This window comes from Canis lupus, chromosome 3 (genome assembly GCF_011100685.1).
Source record: "Canis lupus familiaris isolate Mischka breed German Shepherd chromosome 3, alternate assembly UU_Cfam_GSD_1.0, whole genome shotgun sequence".
Classification (NCBI taxonomy): Eukaryota; Metazoa; Chordata; class Mammalia; order Carnivora; family Canidae; genus Canis; species Canis lupus.
Genome location: NC_049224.1, coordinates 45,986,780 through 46,005,138, shown reverse-complemented (window position 1 = coordinate 46,005,138; position 18,359 = coordinate 45,986,780). Strand labels below are relative to the sequence as shown.

General features: G+C 39.0%; 1 long non-coding RNA gene across 3 annotated transcripts in view; it reads left to right on the top strand.

Annotated features, from left to right (window-relative positions):
• The first annotated feature begins 4,991 nt into the window (after window positions 1-4,991).
• LOC111095207 overlaps window positions 4,992-18,359 on the top strand; it is a 28,197-nt gene continuing 14,829 nt past the window's right edge. For 2 of the 3 annotated variants that reach the window (XR_005357015.1, XR_005357013.1), the window contains exon 1: window positions 4,992-5,781. This is a non-coding gene — a long non-coding RNA (uncharacterized LOC111095207). The remainder of the gene's footprint in view (window positions 5,782-18,359) is intronic. The other variant, XR_005357014.1, reaches the window with a different exon arrangement.

Genomic DNA, 18,359 nt, shown 5'->3' with positions numbered 1-18,359 from the left:
AGAACCTAACTTGGAGAGAATATTTTCTCTTTCCTGGGTTTGGAAGTTTCAATTGGCAATGCCCCCATCTTTTAATATCAGGTTTATTCTAGAATCATTTCAGTGTAAAAGTGACCTGTTGAGATCATTAAGGAATAATGCTAGCTCAACAAAAGACTCATTTCCAGTCAGGTTTCAATAATAAGTAACAGTAATTAGCTTCTCAGCATATCAGTGACATGACTACCTCCAGGGAAAACAAGAACCCTAATCCTAGTTATTTATTTTATAGGAAAAAATATTTTGTTTCAGCAAGTTCAGGGATTCTTCTATTGCTTATTTGCTTCACTTTTCATATAGCAAATATTTTATCAAGGAGGATCAAGATATTGTATGTTATTTATCAGAAATTTTAGGACCTCAATGAGTAGGAAAATATTCATTATGCCAGATATAGAGTGACTGTTTGTATTTGTATGTATGGGTGCATGCCCATATTTGTTTTACAGAAAACATATGCTCATGTTAGAAAATTTGAAATGTATGTAAAAAAACAAAAATTATAAGTCTCTTCTAACTGCATGTGTGTGTGTGTGTGTGTGTGTGTGTGTACTGATAGGACTATCTATCCATTCATCTATCTATCTATAAATATAAGGCTCAGAGATGTTTGGCTCAAGTTACCTCAAATAATTGAAGATGTGGGCAGCCTGGGTGGCTCAGCAGTTTAGTGCCACCTTCAGCCCAGGGCGTGGTCCTGGAGACCCGGGGTTGAGTCCCACATCAGGCTCCCTGCATGGAGCCTGCTTCTCCCTCTGCCTGTGTCTCTGTGCCTCTGTGTGTGTGTGTGTGTGTGTGTGTGTGTGTGTGTGTGTATGTCTGTGTGTGTCTCTCATGAATGGATAAATAAAATATTTTAAAAAAATAAGTGAAGATGTGTTTTAGGGATACACATGGCCTAGAATTTGTGGCAGTGAACCCTCACGGCCGTGTACTCGAAGGTGACTTAAGGCAGCAGAGGTGTGCTAACTCGCACAAGAAACCCACACAAGTCCCATGCAGGAATTCAGGCCAGTGAGCAGCTGTCTTCTCAACAGGATTAAGGGATCCAGGCTCCTTCTGTCTTGTGTATCTTCACTACCTTCAGACTTTGAGGTCTTCTGCATCTAGCCAGTATAATAGAAGAAAGAGAGAAGAGTTCCTCCTTTATCCTAAAGATCTGGTTGGTTCCTGAAGCTCCTGCTTCCTTATACTCCAGTGGCGGTCCTGGTTACAGATGACAAATAAACATCCCTTTCTCTGTGTAGAAACGGATTTGCTATTTTAACTTTTCAAAGTATACTTCCCTTCTTCAGTTGGCAGTCGCTTCAGGGAATAGAATATGCACAAGTTGGAACGAAAAATTTTGATTCATTAGTGGTCTCTCTGAAAAGAAGGAATCACAGTGTTTGGCTTGTTTATGAAATATGTTGCTGCAAATCAAGAATTATGGTCATAATTAGAGAGATGTTGAGTTTAATTATTTAGATATGCCTTATTGAGAGGTATCTATCACTGAGTGTTCTTTCTGCCCGGCACTGTCCCAACCCAAATTTTGCACTCCTTGTCTCACTTCCAACAACTATCCCAGTTAGACATTTTAATCTCTGTTCAGATGAAGAAGTGGTAGCTCAGAGAGATTATTTTACTCATTCAAGGTCCACTGCTAAACACAGGATCTCAATGTGAATTTTAGCTTTGAATCTGGGGCACTTGGGTGGCTCAGTCTGTTGAGCGTCTGATTCTTGATTTTGACTCAGGTCATGATCCCAGGGTCGGGATTGAACTCCTGAGCCCCTGCTTTGGGCTCTGCACCCAGCAGGGAGTGTGCTTGAGATTTTCTCTCTCCCTCTCCCTCTGCCCCTCCTCACCACCCTCTCTAACTAACTAACTAACTAAATACCTAAATAAATAAACAAATAAAATGTAAAAATAAAAGAAAAGTCTTTAAAAAAGTACTTCTGCCTTGAAATCTTATTTCTACCTTATGTTGATAGCTCCTCAATTTCAGGATCTTGTACTATGTTGCTCCTTCCTGTATCTGTACCCAAAATAACTAGCAGAATGCAACACAGTATGGAGTCAACCAACATTTCAAGAGCATCAGACACAGTAGCAGCACTGTCACGAAAGACTACTTCATTTATTTCTTCAACAACCCTGGGGTGGTAAATAAATTTCTATAGAATAGAAAACTGAGGTCCAAAGGTTTAAGTAACTTGCTTTAAGTGGCAGCATCCACAATTTGAATACAGATGTTTTGGCCTCAATTCTTGCACCCTTTCTACGTCCGCTCAGTTTTTTCACTGATTAATAAAAGCAATTCAAAGAGATAATAATTGCTTCACACTTGCCTCCCACTGCAAAAGGTTCTCACAAAGTGCTCCATATATAAGGTGAACAAGTTAATGAATTTAGCTTCTGCATCGAATGGGGAACTAGCTGTCACTGTTTATTATTTATTTATTTATTTATTTATTTATTTATTTATTTATTTATTCTGGCTGTTTGTCCTTCATGCATTCCTTTTGAGTTGTGTTACTCTTCATTGGGAGGCTTGATGAAAGGTCGTTTTTGAAAATAGCTAAGATCGTGATCCTCATACAGATACAAATAGGAAAACATGAAAGAATTTATTTTTCTATGATATGAAGGAACCAGGCAGATTTTATAACTGGTTCAAAGGAAAAGTCAAAAGACCACAAATGTATATGGCATATTATACACACAATTCACAGATACCTAAAAGAATGTTGAGTTGGGTCGCAAAAAGAAACAAAAATGGTGTTTCCACAAAGGAGGTGGTACTGTCCAATGAAAATCTTTCTTTATTGGATAGGACAGAATTTACATTACTATCTATAACCCACAATTCACAAAGAGTTGCCAGATAGCTCAAAGGAAACGAACAGGGCTGGAAGAGTGGGCTATACATACATGATGCATATTAAAATACATTTTGTTTTTCAACAGGCCCTTGGTGTAGTACTGACTAGCTCATTTAGAGCATTATATGTAACCAAAGATAAGCAGGCAGTTTGAAAGAAACAATGCGATAGTCTCATATACAATAGTTTAAGAATGGATGGCATGTTATTTTTTTTTTAAGATTTTATTTATTTATTCATGAGAGACACAGAGAGACAGAGAGAGAGAGAGAGGCAGAGACACAGGCAGAGGGAGAAGCAGGCTCATGCAGGGGGCCCGATGTGGGACTCGATCCGGGGTCTCCAGGATCACACCCTGGGCTGAAGGCGGCGTTAAACTGCTGAGCCACCCGGGCTGCCCTGGCATGTTCTTTTCTATGGTATTCTCTGATTCTGGGCGGTGGCGTCTGTAATTAACATCCCCATAGGTTTGGCAAGAAGGCAAAGACAGAGCCTACCAAGTAGAGCAAGTGGGTTTGAAATGCTTTCAAACAAGGGTATCACACCATCCTGGCTCCTAGATCCACTAGTTCAATTGCCTGTTCTTTGGCCCGGGAGAGAGCGCAGAGTAGGAGGGCTTCGTCCTGCCTTCTATGAAGAGTCTCCTATTTACATTTTTGAAATCCAAGTTGTCTCCAAGCGAGGTTGGCAGTCACAGCTATACACCAGACTGAAGAAAGAAACATTTCATCATACAACTGTATCATTTCCAACCACAATCTCTGAGAGTAAAAAAAAAAAAATATATATATATATATATATAATATATATATAATTGAGAATATATATTATATATTGAGAATGAGAATATATATTACATATATTTTATATATATAATTGGGAATATATATTATATATTGAGAATGAGATTATATATATATATATATATATTTTGGAAATGCTGTAATAATCTTGTAAATAACAACCTTATATCGATGTGTGCCCCTTTGCGGATGTGTGTCTGTATATTAAACACGTTAATTTATAGAAATTAACACTTTTCCTTTCAGCGTTATATTTTTCCTTTTTCCTCCCCCCCCCCCCATTTTTTTTTTTTTTTTTTAGTGAGCAAGAAGTGGCCTCAGCTCTCCCAGAATTGAGAACTGGTAGGTCCTACGCTGGCCCCAGGCCAAGGGCATTTTCTTTTGGCAAACTGCGGGCCAGGCAAGGAGCCTGAAGGATCCTTTAAAAGTGCGCGGGGTAGGAATGTATCAGAAAGGGAGACGGAACGTAAAGACTCCTAACTCTGGGAAACGAACTAGGGGTGGTGGGAGGGAGGAGGGCGGGGGGTGGGGGTGACTGGGTGACGGGCACTGGGGGGGGCACTTGACGGGATGAGCACTGGGTGTTATGCTGTATGTTGGCAAATCGAACACCAATAAAAAATGAATTTATTATAAAAATAATAAAAATAAAAAATAAAAAATAAAAGTGCGCCGGGGCGCACCGGGCCTGCGACACCCGGACGCGGGGCTTCGCCTCGGCAGGGTGCGGGGTCCCCCTGGGCCGCGCCCCCCGCCCCCGCCCCCGCCCCCTCCCCCTCCCCGCAGGGCGCGGCGCGCAGGTGCAGGTGCAGGCGGCGCTGCGCGGCGCATCCCGCGGGGCCGGGAACTTTCACCGGCGGCCGCGGCGCGCAGACAATGGGCCGGGCAGGGCCTTATCGCGGCGCGCAGGCCTTCCCCGAGCGCGGCGGGCGGCGGCCGCACTTCCGCGGGCCCCCGGCCGCCCGCCGCCCGCCGCCGCCGCCGCCCTCCGCTTCCTCCGGCGCTTCCTCCCCGCGACCCCGCGGCCCCGGGGCGCGGCGCGGCGGGCGGAAAAGCTTGGTGGGGTGGCCGCGGCGGCGACACGCGCGGCCGGGCCGGGCAAACAAAGGGGGGATGTGTGCGGCCGAAAGTCCGGAACCGGGGCGCCGGGGGGGGCGGGCGGGCGCGGGGCTCGCTCGGGCAGCCCATTGTTCGCCGAGCGCGCAGCCGCACGCGCCCCGGGGCCGCCGCACCTCCTGCAGCCGCTCCCCCGGCCAACGGCTCGCGGCGCGCGCTCCTGCGGGGAGGGGCTGCGGGACGGCCCGGCCCGGCCTTCGCTCGCGTCCCAGGAGCAGCGCCTTTGTGTCGGCGGAGCCTTTGATGGCGCTGCTCGCTCTCACGCCATGACCGAGCTTTTTAAAAACGGCCTCTCGGCCTCGGAGAGAAGGGCCTCCAAATTCCGTTAAGAGGCAGCCCCCGATGGTCCGCGGAGTCCTTCGGCGATGCCGACGACGACGATTTTGACCCTGACATTCATTTGGTTTTAAAAAGCGCCAGACGCTATTCTAAGCACTTCGGATGTACTAATTCTTTACTCTGCATCCCAAGCTCGGTGTGTGCTGTGGCATTTTTACCTTCTTAGTCTAGATGAGGAGAGGAAGACACAGAGAATCCAAGGGGACACGGAACGACTGGCTGGGGTGGCTGGGATCACAATCCAGACGGCTAGCTCCAGAGTCAATACTCAATAACTTCTGGAAGGAGGTCTTGCAACTTTTTTTTGTTTTGTTTTGTTTTGTTTTGGGTCCACCTATGCATTGCCATGGTTTTGATTTTGATTTTATTTTGATCCCTGAAATAAAGAACATTTCTCAAGCCCATGCTCTTCTCCAACCGGGAGCTGGCTCTCTAGGAAATCTTGTAACAAAGCAAAAATTCACAGGTCAGAGGAACAAGGAACTTCATTAAGTTCTTCCTTATTAATGATTTCCTACACTTTGTAGGACGCAGGCTCTCCCCCCGGGTTTTAATGAAGGGTTGTTCAATTGAAATGGGCTATGTCCCTCCTATGAAAAGCACGTGCCATTTCTAGGGTAAGTGTTCAAACGGAAATCAAAGCAAAGTGAGCACCAATAAATTTGAAACAATTTATTAATCAACCTGGAATAATAAGGCTGGAGTTTCAGTTTTCTGATTTATCCACGTTGGGTGAATGTGGTCTAAATTCCCCTCCAATGAGTGACTGAGCCTGTCTTGTATAAAGCTGGCCTCAGTTGTATTGTTACCAAGAAACGGCAACCCAGTTTTGTACATTGTTTGAGCTAGCCTCTGGCGGCTGTGGAGGTCACTCCAATTACCTTGTGCTGGGGTCTCACTAAGGGCCAGTGTTCTTTGGGGACAGAGGATGCACAAATGAGTAAGACACTCTCATATCCAAAGCAATAAGTCACTGGGTTGCCAGAAAAGATAATAACCAGTAACTAAAAATTGATGTGATAAGTGTTATATTATAGGAAAGAAGAACACAGATGAGGGATCAATACGTCTACCTTGGAGTCAGAATGCTGCAGAGTTCAAATGTTTCAAAACACTCATCTTCTATAAATGACTTTAAAAAATCATTCATTCAACAAATCTCTATTGAATCTTACGGTACTGTGTTTAAATGAAACAACAAAACACCGACAGGTCGTGATTTCATGAAATTTGTAATCTAGTGGAGGAAGAGAGATGATTTAAATAATGACATGGCTATAGGAATAGTATAGTAACTGTGTTGTATGATAGGAGGTACATGATGTTTTCAGGTATAAAATAGAATTTGAACTGATCAGGGCAGGCAAGTATAGGAGAGGAGAATATTCTAGGCAGAGGAAAGCGCCTTTGCAAAGTCCCCAACTGTGGTAGCCCAAGAATGGTGCGTCTTATGGGAAAATGGAAGGAGGTCAGTGTGGATGCAGCTCCTGGACTGAGGGGGACAGTGTGGTTGGAGATGAGGCTGGGATGTGGGCAGGGCTATGCTATGGATACCCTATAGACCCTATTAGACATTTGGAATTTTTTTCTAGAGAAAATATGCATGCTGGAGGTGGTAGGTTGGCAGAGGGGAGAGGGAGAGAGAAAATCTTAAGCAGTCTCCATGCTCAGCACAGAGCCCAACGGGGGTTCAATCTCACAACCCTGAGATCATTACCTGAGCCAAAATCAAGAGTTGGCTGCTTAACCGACTGAGGCACTCAGGTGCCCCTAGACCTTTGAGTTTTTATCTCATGATGAATGAATGCCACTTAAAGATTTAGAAAAGGATTGAAATATAAATATATATATATATATATATATATATATATATATATATATATATATATATATATATATCCCCCTCCCCATTAGGTGATTTTGGTATATGCAGAACAGATTTGCAAGATGCTCTATTGATAGAAAGCTATTGTATTAGTTCAGCTCCTGGAGGAGAACTGATTCGGTTAGAGCCCTGAAAGTGGCAATGGAAGGAAGAGAAAGCTTGGAGCCATATGTATTCAGGAAGTTAAGATGAGAACATAATGAGAAATAGAAAGGAAAGAGATGTGATAAAGAGGACCCCCAAATGTTCAGTTTATGAAACTAGATGGAGGATGGAACCATTCCTGAGCATAGACAATGTGGAAAAAAATCAGATTTGTTGAGGGAGTTATAGTAACAAGTTCAGTGTTAGGTATGTGGAGTTTCAAGTGCCTTTGAGTCATCAAAATATCAAGTAGATGTGGCAGGGCTATTTTTGCTTGGAATATGACTTCCTTCTTCTCCAAGTATACCAGTTCTTCAAGGTTCAACTAAAATTCCACCTCACCAGATCTTTTGAATCTCAAAAATCTTGCCTTTCTCTGAATACATGCAGGACACTCCCTACTCACTGCTGCTGTTTATCTTTTATTATTGTTTCTTATGTGTTACAGAAGAACCTGAACGTAATAAAGAACCCACTCTGTGCCAAATGTTGTTTTTCATGGAACATTTTTCATATTCCTGGTGGATATTTTAGGTACTTGATAGCTGAATAATATAGATTAAAATATATTTCAAAGTGTGGCTGGGTGGCTCATTCGGTTAAGCATCCAACTCTTGATTTCGGCTCAGGTCATGATCCCAGGGTTGTGACATTCAGCCCCTCGTTGGGCTCTGTGGTGGGTATGGAGTCTGCTTCAAATTCTTTCTCTCCATCTGTCCGCTCCCACTCCCTGCTCTCTCTCTCTTTCTCTCTCTCTCTCAAAAAAAAAATTTTATATATATATTTCAAAATAAATAAAAGGATAAGAAGCAAACAGAGGTAAAGAGAGCAACACAGATGGAGAAGGTGTGGTAATCATTATAACTATCACTGATTTTACTATTGGACATGACATTTTTAATTTTTCTAACCCATCCCCATATTTGCAATAGCCCATTGAAGTTAAGAAATACAGACCCAGAATGCTAATACAGAAGAGAAAGTCAATTCACTTTAAATTGCTTCTGTGCAATAGGAGTGTGATGTGTGATGTGTGATGTGTGTGTGTGTGTGTGTGTGTGTGTGTGTATGTGGTTTGTTGATGGGGTTGGAGATGATACCTCTACTTAGGAAATTTCCTCTCTCAGGTGAGGATACACTGGTCAAATAAAATTAGAGTCTTCTCTTTATTTCTGTGTGTCATTGCTGTTGTGTCTCAACAGTAGAACTCACATATAGACTGGCACATAGCAACAAATATTCTTTGAATTCTGTATATCTTTTTATGCTTTCTGAGTAATATCAATAGGAAGATAAAGAGGGAAAAAATCAGAATTCATAATTTCCTGTTTATAACCCAAATGCAAACTCACTAGTTTTGAAGCAATCTACTTCTAATTACCTCTTAAGATCTGCAGAGTATTAGAGTTAAAACATAGTCACCAACATTAATTCATCACCTAGTGAAGAGTTTCCTTTTTATAACATGGCAGATACATCTCATAAAGTTCTGGGTTGATGGGAAATGTAAAGTCATCTGGCAAAACTTCCAACTGAGGTTCTTAAAAATCCATGTGAAGAAGGGTATAATATTTTTCAGGACATGCATCTCATCAGTAGAACTCCAATTCAAATCAAGAGTGTGAGGAATTTGAAGGGATTATGATAGTTATCAATATTATTATTTACACTTTTTATAAGATCTCTGATACTTGTCATGTATTCTCTTTGAACACCTTCAAACATGTGAGATAAGTCCAAATTTTTGTTTGTGTGTTTGTTTTATGTCCCTCAGATCACTGAAAACTGTTTTTGGACATCCACCCATACCTAAAATATCACTTATTTGTAGACCATGGGTAACCAATTTCATTGTGTTACACATGTGTTAATATTTCAAGATCTCTTACTATCAAAATTGCCCTTTTCTGGATGATTCATGTAAGACACAGGATTAAAAAAGGATACAATATCAGGGGTGGCTGACAAATAACAAATAAGGACACTGAACGGGGAGTCAGGGCTCATCTACTTACCAACTGTACATCTTTGAAAGCATTGCTTAGCTACTTTCAAGTGCAGATCATTCCTTGGGAATTAGATGAACTATTTACTGGGACCAAATTAAGCTAAAAAATAATCTAGAATATTACTACTAAATTTGCTAATCTGGATACTCAAGTTTTTAAAACATAGACAAAAGATGTGTGATTAATTTGTTTGACTGTTTCTATTTTGTCTTTGTTTTTGCTCTGTTCCGTTGAAACTGTAGACATACATATTTCTGGTCAACTGAAAGTCTTGGATTTTTTTTTTTATTGAGGTATAATCGATATACATTATATTATAGTTTCAAGTATACAACATAGTGTATAACATATATATTGTATATATTGAGAAATGACCACTATAATAATTCTGGCTAACATCTGTCATCATACATAGTTACAGACTTTTCTTGTGATGAGAACTTTTAAGATCTACTCTCTTAGCAACTTTTAAATATGCGATACATTATTTTTAACTATAGTTGTCATACAGTGCATTCTATCTCATGCTTATCTTATAACTGGAGGTTTATAATTCTTGATCCTCTTCACCCATTTCACCCACTGCCACCCCAGCCTGTGGCAACTACCAATCTGTTCTCTATATCTATGACCTTGTATGAACCTGGGATTTCTGGTTGTGTTTGTTTCAGATTTCACATATACAGGAGATCATACAGTACTTATTGTTTTCTCTCTTATTTATTTCACTTAGCATAATGTCTTCGAGGTTTTTTCTTTTGTAATTTTTAAATTTAGTTTGGTTTTAGGTAATTTTCTTGAGAACTGAATTTATCAAAAATCCCTCCCCACATGATTTAAACAACCACATATATCCTCTCTCTCTCTCTCTCTCTCTCTGAGATTTATGGAGATATAGATATAGACATGAATTATAGATATATAGATACAAACACTATACTAGCAATTTAGAACATTTCCAGAGCTGCCTTTCTGCTCATCAACTTGTGTTTTTACCAAAGTTTATACAGAAAAAAAAGAACGAAAACTTGCCCTTTGCAACAACACGGACAGACCTTGGATTTCTTTAAATTCACTTTAAAAAAATTAATTACAGAAAACGTCACTTTTTGGTACACAGTTCCATGAGTTTTCATAAATGTATACAGTCAAGTAACCATCAACACAAGAAGATACCAAACCATCTATCACCAAAAGCATTCCCCTGTGCCACTTGGTAGTGAACATTCCACCCTTTACCTCCACATCTTCCAGCAACCACTGGTGTATTATTTTTCCTGTAACTGTTCTTTTCCAAAATGTTATGCAAATGGAATCATGTCTAGGTCTTAGCAATTATGGATAAAGCTGCTATAAACATTGTGTACATGGTTTTTGTGAACCTAAGTTTCCATGTCCCTCTGGTAAATACTATAGAGGGGTTGATGGATCATAGGGTAAATATATGTGTAACTGATTAAGAAACTGCTAAACTTGTTTCCAAAGTGACAATATCATTTTTCATTCATACCAATAACATAAGGAAAGATATTCCACATATTTATTATCTTTCCAATGTCCATGGGATCAATAGTTATGACCCTCTTTATTCTGATGATGGAGTAATTTATATTTTCTCTCTCTTTGTGTGGTTAGCTTGGCTAGAAAGTGATGCATTTATGACTACTTTCAAGGAAATAGCTTTGAATTTTGTTGATTTCCATTTTGTTTTCTTATTTTCTATTTCTTTGATTTATTTCCAAATGAGTATTTTCTTTTTTCTTGCTTTAGGTTTGGTTTGCTCTTCTTTCTCTAATTTCTTAAGAAGGAAGCTTATAGGGACACCTGGGTGCCTCCGCAGTTGAGCAACTGCCTTTGGCTCAGGGCATGATCCCCAGATCCTGGATCCAGTCCCACATCAGGCTCCCTGCATGGAGCCTGCCTTCCTCCTCTGCCTATGTCTCTGCTTCTCTCTCTCTGTGTCTCTTATGAATGAATAAATAAAATCTTTTAAAAAAAAGAAGGAAGTTTATATTATTGGTTTTAGATCTTTTTTCTTGGAGAAATGATGACCTTATTATTACATAATATCCCTCCTTTATTCCTGATCATCATACTTGTGTTAGAGTCCTCTTTATTTAGAATTAATATAGCTCCTCCTACTTTCTTTTGATTACTGTTAGCATGACATTTCTCTTTCTGTCCCTTTACATTTAACCTATCTGTGCCATTATATTTAAAGTTGGGTTCTTTTATTTTTTTAAAAGATGTGGGACTCAATCCCAGGACCCCAGGATCATGCCCTGAGCCCAGGCACTCAACGACTGAGCCCCTCAGGTGCCCCTAAAGTTGAATTCTTATAGATAGCATTTATTCGGATTTTTTTTTTCCCATCCAATTGAACAATCTCTTTTCTTTTAATTGCTGTGTTTATACAATTCAAATTTAAAGTGTTTATTGATATAGTCAGATAAAGTTTACCATTGTTATGATCTTTTTCTATCTGTTGCCTTTGCTAATTTTGTGTCTTCCTTTCTCCTATGCTTCTGTCTTTTCCTGCATATTCTGATTTTACTTAAGCAGCTTATATTATTCCAGTTTATCTTCTCTTTTACATATCATTTGTTTTTTTTTACATATCTTTTGTGTCCAGATTTTTAAAGGAATTTCCCTCTAGTTGTAAGATATAGTTTTAATTAATCTAAGCTACCTTCAAATAACACTATTTCACTCCACAGGGAGTACAGGTAACTTATGAAGGACTCTGAAATTCCTCTATCCCATATGACATTGCTGTGATTTATTTTACATTTTCATATGATGTGAATACCCAAATATGTTGTTACTGCTATCATCTCAAACAGCAGTTACCTTTTAGATCAATTAAGAAAAAGGACAAAAGGAATAATAGGTTTTTCTACCGAAAAAGCTTTCTTTTTTGTTTTGGAATTTTTTTTTACATTTTTTTTGGAGGGGACAGCTTTATTGATAAGGAGTTCCCTCAGTTTTTGTTGCCTAAGAAAGTCTTTAATTATTTTTTTTTTGAAGTATACTTTTGTTGGGTATAGAATTCTAGATTGGTAGGGTTTTTCCTTTCCTTTTCTCCCCCCCCCCCCCTTTGATAGATTTTACTGACATTTTTTTCCTTGCTGGCATGGGTTCTGATGAGCACTGGCTCTAATTTGTATCCTTATTCCTCTGTAGGTAAGGTTTCCTTCCCTGCACACTGACTTCCTTGAAGATTTTCACTTTGTCTTTGGTTTTCTGAGTTTAATACCACATGTCTAGATGTGAATTTTTTGTTATCCTTCTTGGTATTCTCTGAGCATCTTAGATCTGTGGTCTTGGTATTCTCTGAGCATCTTAGATCTGTGGTTTGGTGTTTGTCATTTATCTTTTAAAGTTCTTGGCTATTGCTTATTTAGAGATTTTTTTTCTGCCCTACTGTTTCATTTCTTTTGTGTATATGTTATACTTTTAATATTATTCGATAATTCTTACATGTTCTGTAATGTTTGTTTCATTATTTAATTTTCTTTTTATGTTTCACTTGGGGAGTTTCTATCAACCTATCGCAAGTTAGCTGATTCTTTCTGTGGCTGTGTCAATTGTATTGATGAGCCTCTTGAAGGTATCTCCATTTCTGTTGCTGTGTTTTGTCTTGTTTTTTTTTGTTGTTGTTGTTGTTTTCTTTTTTTTTTTAGTTTCTAGCATTTCTTTTTATTCTTTCTTAGATTTGTCATCTCGCTACTTTCATTACCAGTTTAGTCTTACATTTTGCCTAATAATTTGCATTAAATCCTTTTTTTTTTTGCATTAAATCCTTTAATATGTTAATTGTGCTTACTTTCAATTCCTTGTCAGGCAATGCCAGTATCTGTGTCATACCTGAGCCTTGTTCTGATGATTACTCTGTCTCTTCAGACTGTTTTTTTTTTTTCTTTCCTTTTGTGATTTTTTGCAGCTGTTGTTGAAATTTGGGGTAACAAGAGCTGCGGTAAAGAAAAAAAAAAGCTTTTAGGGTGAGGATTTATATTAATCTAGCTAGGATGTAGATTATATTTAATGGTAGTAGCTACAGGCACCAGAGGCTTCTACTACCTTCAGTGTCTTTGTTTTTGTCTGCTCTTGCTTTCTGCTTGCCTATACAATGTTTCTCAGAAACAGTCTGTGTCTTGAAGAACTTTCTGTCATAATCTACTGCTATTATCACCAGTGGTCTACTAATGTGGTGATAAGGTATAGTGGAGGGAGTTAACATTTTTATCAAGTCTCAGTCTTTTAGTGGGCTCACTTCTTTTCTTTTTGTTAATGATTTATTTATTCACTTTAGAGAGAGAATATGTATGCATGGATGTACACCCAGGTGGGGGAGGGGAAAGGGAGAGAGAGAGAGGGGGGATCTTAAGTAGATTCCAGGCTAAGTGTGCAGAGCCCAATGCTGGTCTTGATCTCATGACCTGAGCTGAAACCAAGAGTTGGCTGCTTAACCAATTATACCACCCAGGTACCCCTAGTGGACTCATTTCTTAGAAGTGTAGACTTCAGAGGCATTTTGTCCCTCCTTTGGGAGTATAGCTATTTCTTAACGTTTTGCCTCTTGTCCATTCCCTAGCTACCCCAACCCTAATCTATTTCCTCAAAGCATTCTCCTCTGTTAACCATGGTTCTTATTTATTTATTATTCCTTAGATATGACAGAAAGGCTCGTGTGGGCTGGCATAGGACAGAGCTCTCTTCCCCCAGTTGGATAAAGTTTCAGAAGTGCCCTTTGGAAAATTCCTAATCCATGGAGACCAGGATTTTTTAGGTAGAAAATTCTGGGAGGCTTTCACTATGACTTCTCATCTGTTTATTGCCTGGGCAGCTTGAGGAGCTTTTACTTGTGTTCACCATGAAAACTTGGTGGGGTCCCTGGAGAGGTAATCCACAAAAGGTTGAGGTTCTACCTGTGACTGTGACCCCAGGAGCTTCTCCCTTTCACACTTGTCTGCACTCAACCTTTATTTTATCCAGTCAACTCAAACACTCTTGAGATATTAATTACTGTCAGCTCTCTTGAGTTCAAGGACAAAGACACTAGAGTAAATAAACCCTAGCATGGAGAGCTCTCTACACAGAAAAATGCAGCTAATCCCTCTGTCCCCAATGAACAACTCAAATGAAGTCTTACTCTCAGTCCCTTCCCAACAGTAGAAACTACCTGTACTATAGTCAATCTATTTTATATGGCTTTGAAAGAGTAGGGGAGGGTAAGGGAGGCTTTCCAAGGCTATTTAACCCAGAACTTTCTTACTTTGTTGCTCTCTTAACCACGTTATGGGCTGTCAGATTTTACTTTTGAAGATACTTTCAGGTTTGGGGGACAGGCATTGGTTGTCTCTAGCAATGGTGGGAATGAAGCAGAAGCTGACTCTAAAAAGTTTTTTTTCCTGTATTATCCTACCACAGCTTTCCATGTGCCTCATGTGCCATCCTCTATATGTGAAAAGTTAAAGAGAATTCTCTTTCTCCTGTGGTTTTTGCATAGTTTTCATTGTGCTGTCTTGTCTCCATTCTTCCTTGGATTGATTTTCCAGAAGGGAACCAAAAACTTTAAGAGCCATTTGGTTAAATATCAGTTGCCATATTTACAGGTTTTTATCAAGAATTCTTATGTGTTGGGCAGTCTTTTATGATGTGGAGACAAAGGGATAATGAAGATGTGATCCACTCCTTACTCCTAGAAAGTTTGCCACCTATTGGAAGACAGACAGATAAATACACAATTGCTATTGTTATTTGCAAAGTTCTATGAAAACACAATGGAAGAAGATATTAATATTGCCGGGGAAAATCTGATTTTGTCAACTTTCAATAACACCTGTTTACTTTGCTATTGCTTATATGCTAAGTATCAATACATAAACATCTGAGATTGTTCTTATCCTTAACTATAATTCAATGGTTCTCAACCTGGCTTCTCATTATAATAACCAGAAAATATTTAAAAGAAAAAAGAAAAAAAGGAAATTAAAAAAACCACAATACTTTCCAGAGCCCCACTCTCAAATATTCTGTCTAGATAATGCAGATTCTTAAAAACTCCCTAGGTAAATTTCTGACCAGTTGAGAACCACAGTTATGGTTCTTTTCATGTCTTACTTATTATCTTTGCTAATATTAGATTCTTCGATTTCATATAATGGCATTCACTTTTTCAAATTTCTATGTAAGGCATTCTTGCCTAAGTTGGCAAATTACCTGCCAAACATTATCATTCTTGTTGGGTTTTCTGAGATATACTCTATTTCCCTTTTGGGAGGTAGTTCCCAAGGGTGCAGAAAAAATTTTTTTAACAAATCAACTAAATTTCAGTACAGAACTTTCTGAAGCACTTAACTATATCAGATTTATGTCATTAAGAGAGTGTTTTACTTCATCTTTTTAGTACATTATCAAAAATATTATATAAGAGAGTACCTGGGTGGCTCAGTTGGTTAAACATCTCAGGTCATGACCTCAGGTTTGTGAGATTGAGCCCCATGTCAGGCTACACACTGGGCATGGGGCCTGCTTAAAATTCTCTGTCTCCCAAGGTGCCTGGTGGCTCAGGTGGTTGAGTGCCCAACTTTTGGTTTTGGCTCAGGTCATGATCTCAGGGTCCTGGGATTGAGTCTTGCACCAGGCTCCATGATCAGTGGGGAATCTTCTTGAGGATTTATCTCCCTCTCCCTCTGCCCCTCCCTCTGCTCATTCTCTCTCATAAATAAATAAATAAATAAATAAATAAATAAATAAATAAATCTAAAATTTAAAAAAAGAGTCTGTCTCTCCCCCTCTCCCTTTGCTCCTCCTCCCTCACTCATGTGCTCTCTCTCTCAAAAAGAAAAAAAATCAGCTGACCTCTTAAATTCTCTAATTTATACAAAAATTTCACACTCTAACATATGCGAGAGAGAATAAATGTTCAGTTTCTTGGGATTCTTAAGGAACAAAGGTCATACAGTTTTCTTCACAGATAGTACATCATGGACTACCAGAAGATATATAGACATGGATATTGACCAAGTGTTCAGTGCAGCCAAAGATAAATTTTACAACAATAAATTTTAGGCATTTGTGCCACTTTATTAATGGCATAAAATAATCCTCAGTAGCTTTATCCCAGGAAGAAAATAAATGTGTCCATATGATACTCTTATCTGTGTCATCATAATTGCAGTTGCATTTCATAATGAGTGTAGATTGGCTATGCAAATCATTGCTAGAAAAATCTTGTACAGCAAATATGTACTTAAAAATAAACAAGCATTACAAACAACTACTAATAATAATATGATTAGCTGTGTTGTGCCAATACAGCTATTGCAGTGAAAGCTAGATTCAAGAATATTTTTTTTTTAAGTGTGTGTCTGTAGGGAGAGATATACCAAAGTTTTATCTTAGTAGATTGTGAGCTAGACAACTATAAGAGCTCATGTAGCAAAGAATACTCTTCATATTAAATTTAACAGCTTGTAAAATCTTCAATGTAATACTTAAAGTAGTGTGTGAATATTTATCTCACTTGTTTTTTATTTAGCTAATAGTAATAGTAATGGGAGATATTTGGCTTTATGACAACTTGACTTTTCTTCTTAGAACAGAAAAGTCTTCTATATTTAAGATTATTTTTTAAAAAAGCAGTAGTTGTTCCAATGGTAAGTCCTTATTTGTGATATAGTAGGTCAAGACTAGCCGTACACAATAAGGCAACAATATATTGGAAGGCCATGTATTCTATGATGAGGTGAAGCAAGGTTTATTTGCAAGCTCTTTGGTCCCATTTACTTTCATTGCCTCTATCTGTTTCAGTTGGTTTGTCATCTTTAGCGCGATGGAATGGCAGCCTAGCTAATTTAACCTGCACTCCTCACTTCATTCAACTAGGTCAATGGTTGGTTATGAAAAATTTTATTTATTTATTTTTCTGTTTGTTTTTTAAAAATGTTCACTGAGATACAACTGGTCAACTAGTAAGGAGTAAATATGTCTCATAAAAAGTATTCTTTATAAATCCTTGGTACGATTCAGATGATTTAGTAGGTTTTTGGAAGGATCATTAGTATTAAACTATGATGATGTTTTCCTAAGTAAGACCTTTGATCCTCCAGGCAACCACTTTTCACTAAATGAGATAAAAGAAAAAAAAAATCATGGTTAATTGTTACAGCAGTTAATACTGAGGAGGGGAAATGGGAGAATACTGTATTTTACTATTTTATGCCCTACTATATTATTTGAACTTTTATTTTTTTTTAAACTTTTTTAAATTTTTATTTATTTATGATAGTCACAGAGAGAGAGAGAGAGAGAGAGAGAGAGAGAGAGAGGCAGAAACATAGGCAGAGGGAGAAGCAGGCTCCATGCACCGGGAGCCCGATGTGGGATTCGATCCCGGGTCTCCAGGATCACGCCCTGGGCCAAAGGCAGGCGCTAAACCGCTGCGCCACCCAGGGATCCCTTATTTGAACTTTTAAATGATGAAACTTACTACATTTGAGTTATAAAATAAAAAAGAAAAGTCCCTGGGTGGCTCAGTCAGTTAAACATCTATCTTGGGCACAGGTCACGATCTCAGGGTCCTGGGATCGAGTCCCAGGTCCTGCTCCCTGCTCCTTTTTCTGCCCCTCCCCGTGTTAGTGCATGTTCTCACTCTGTGGGAACACTCAAATAAATAAATAAATAAATAAATAAATAAATAAATAAATAAATAAAATATTTAAAAATAAATAAAACAGAAAAGATAGTTCAGGACAGATATGGCTTTATGGTGATTCTGTGCAATAAACATGAAGCCAGAGCAGGTGACAGTGGAAATGAAAGGATCACTACATATAGCTTCTATCATATTCCACCATTTTTGAAAAGTTGTGAGCAACTCTGAACCATTCATTTCCTGCCTTTTATTTATTTGCCTTTTAAAAAAATATTTTATTTATTTATTCATAAACACAGAGAGAGAGAGAGAGACAGACAGACAGACAGAGACACAAGCAGAGGGAGAAGCAGACTCCATGCAGGGAGCCCCATGTGGGACTCCATCCCGGGTTTCTAGGATCAGGCCCTGGGCTGAAGGCGGCGCTAAACTGCTGAGCCATCCGGGCTGCCCCCTTATTTGCCTTTCTTTCCTTTGTTACTCCTTTTATTTACTATG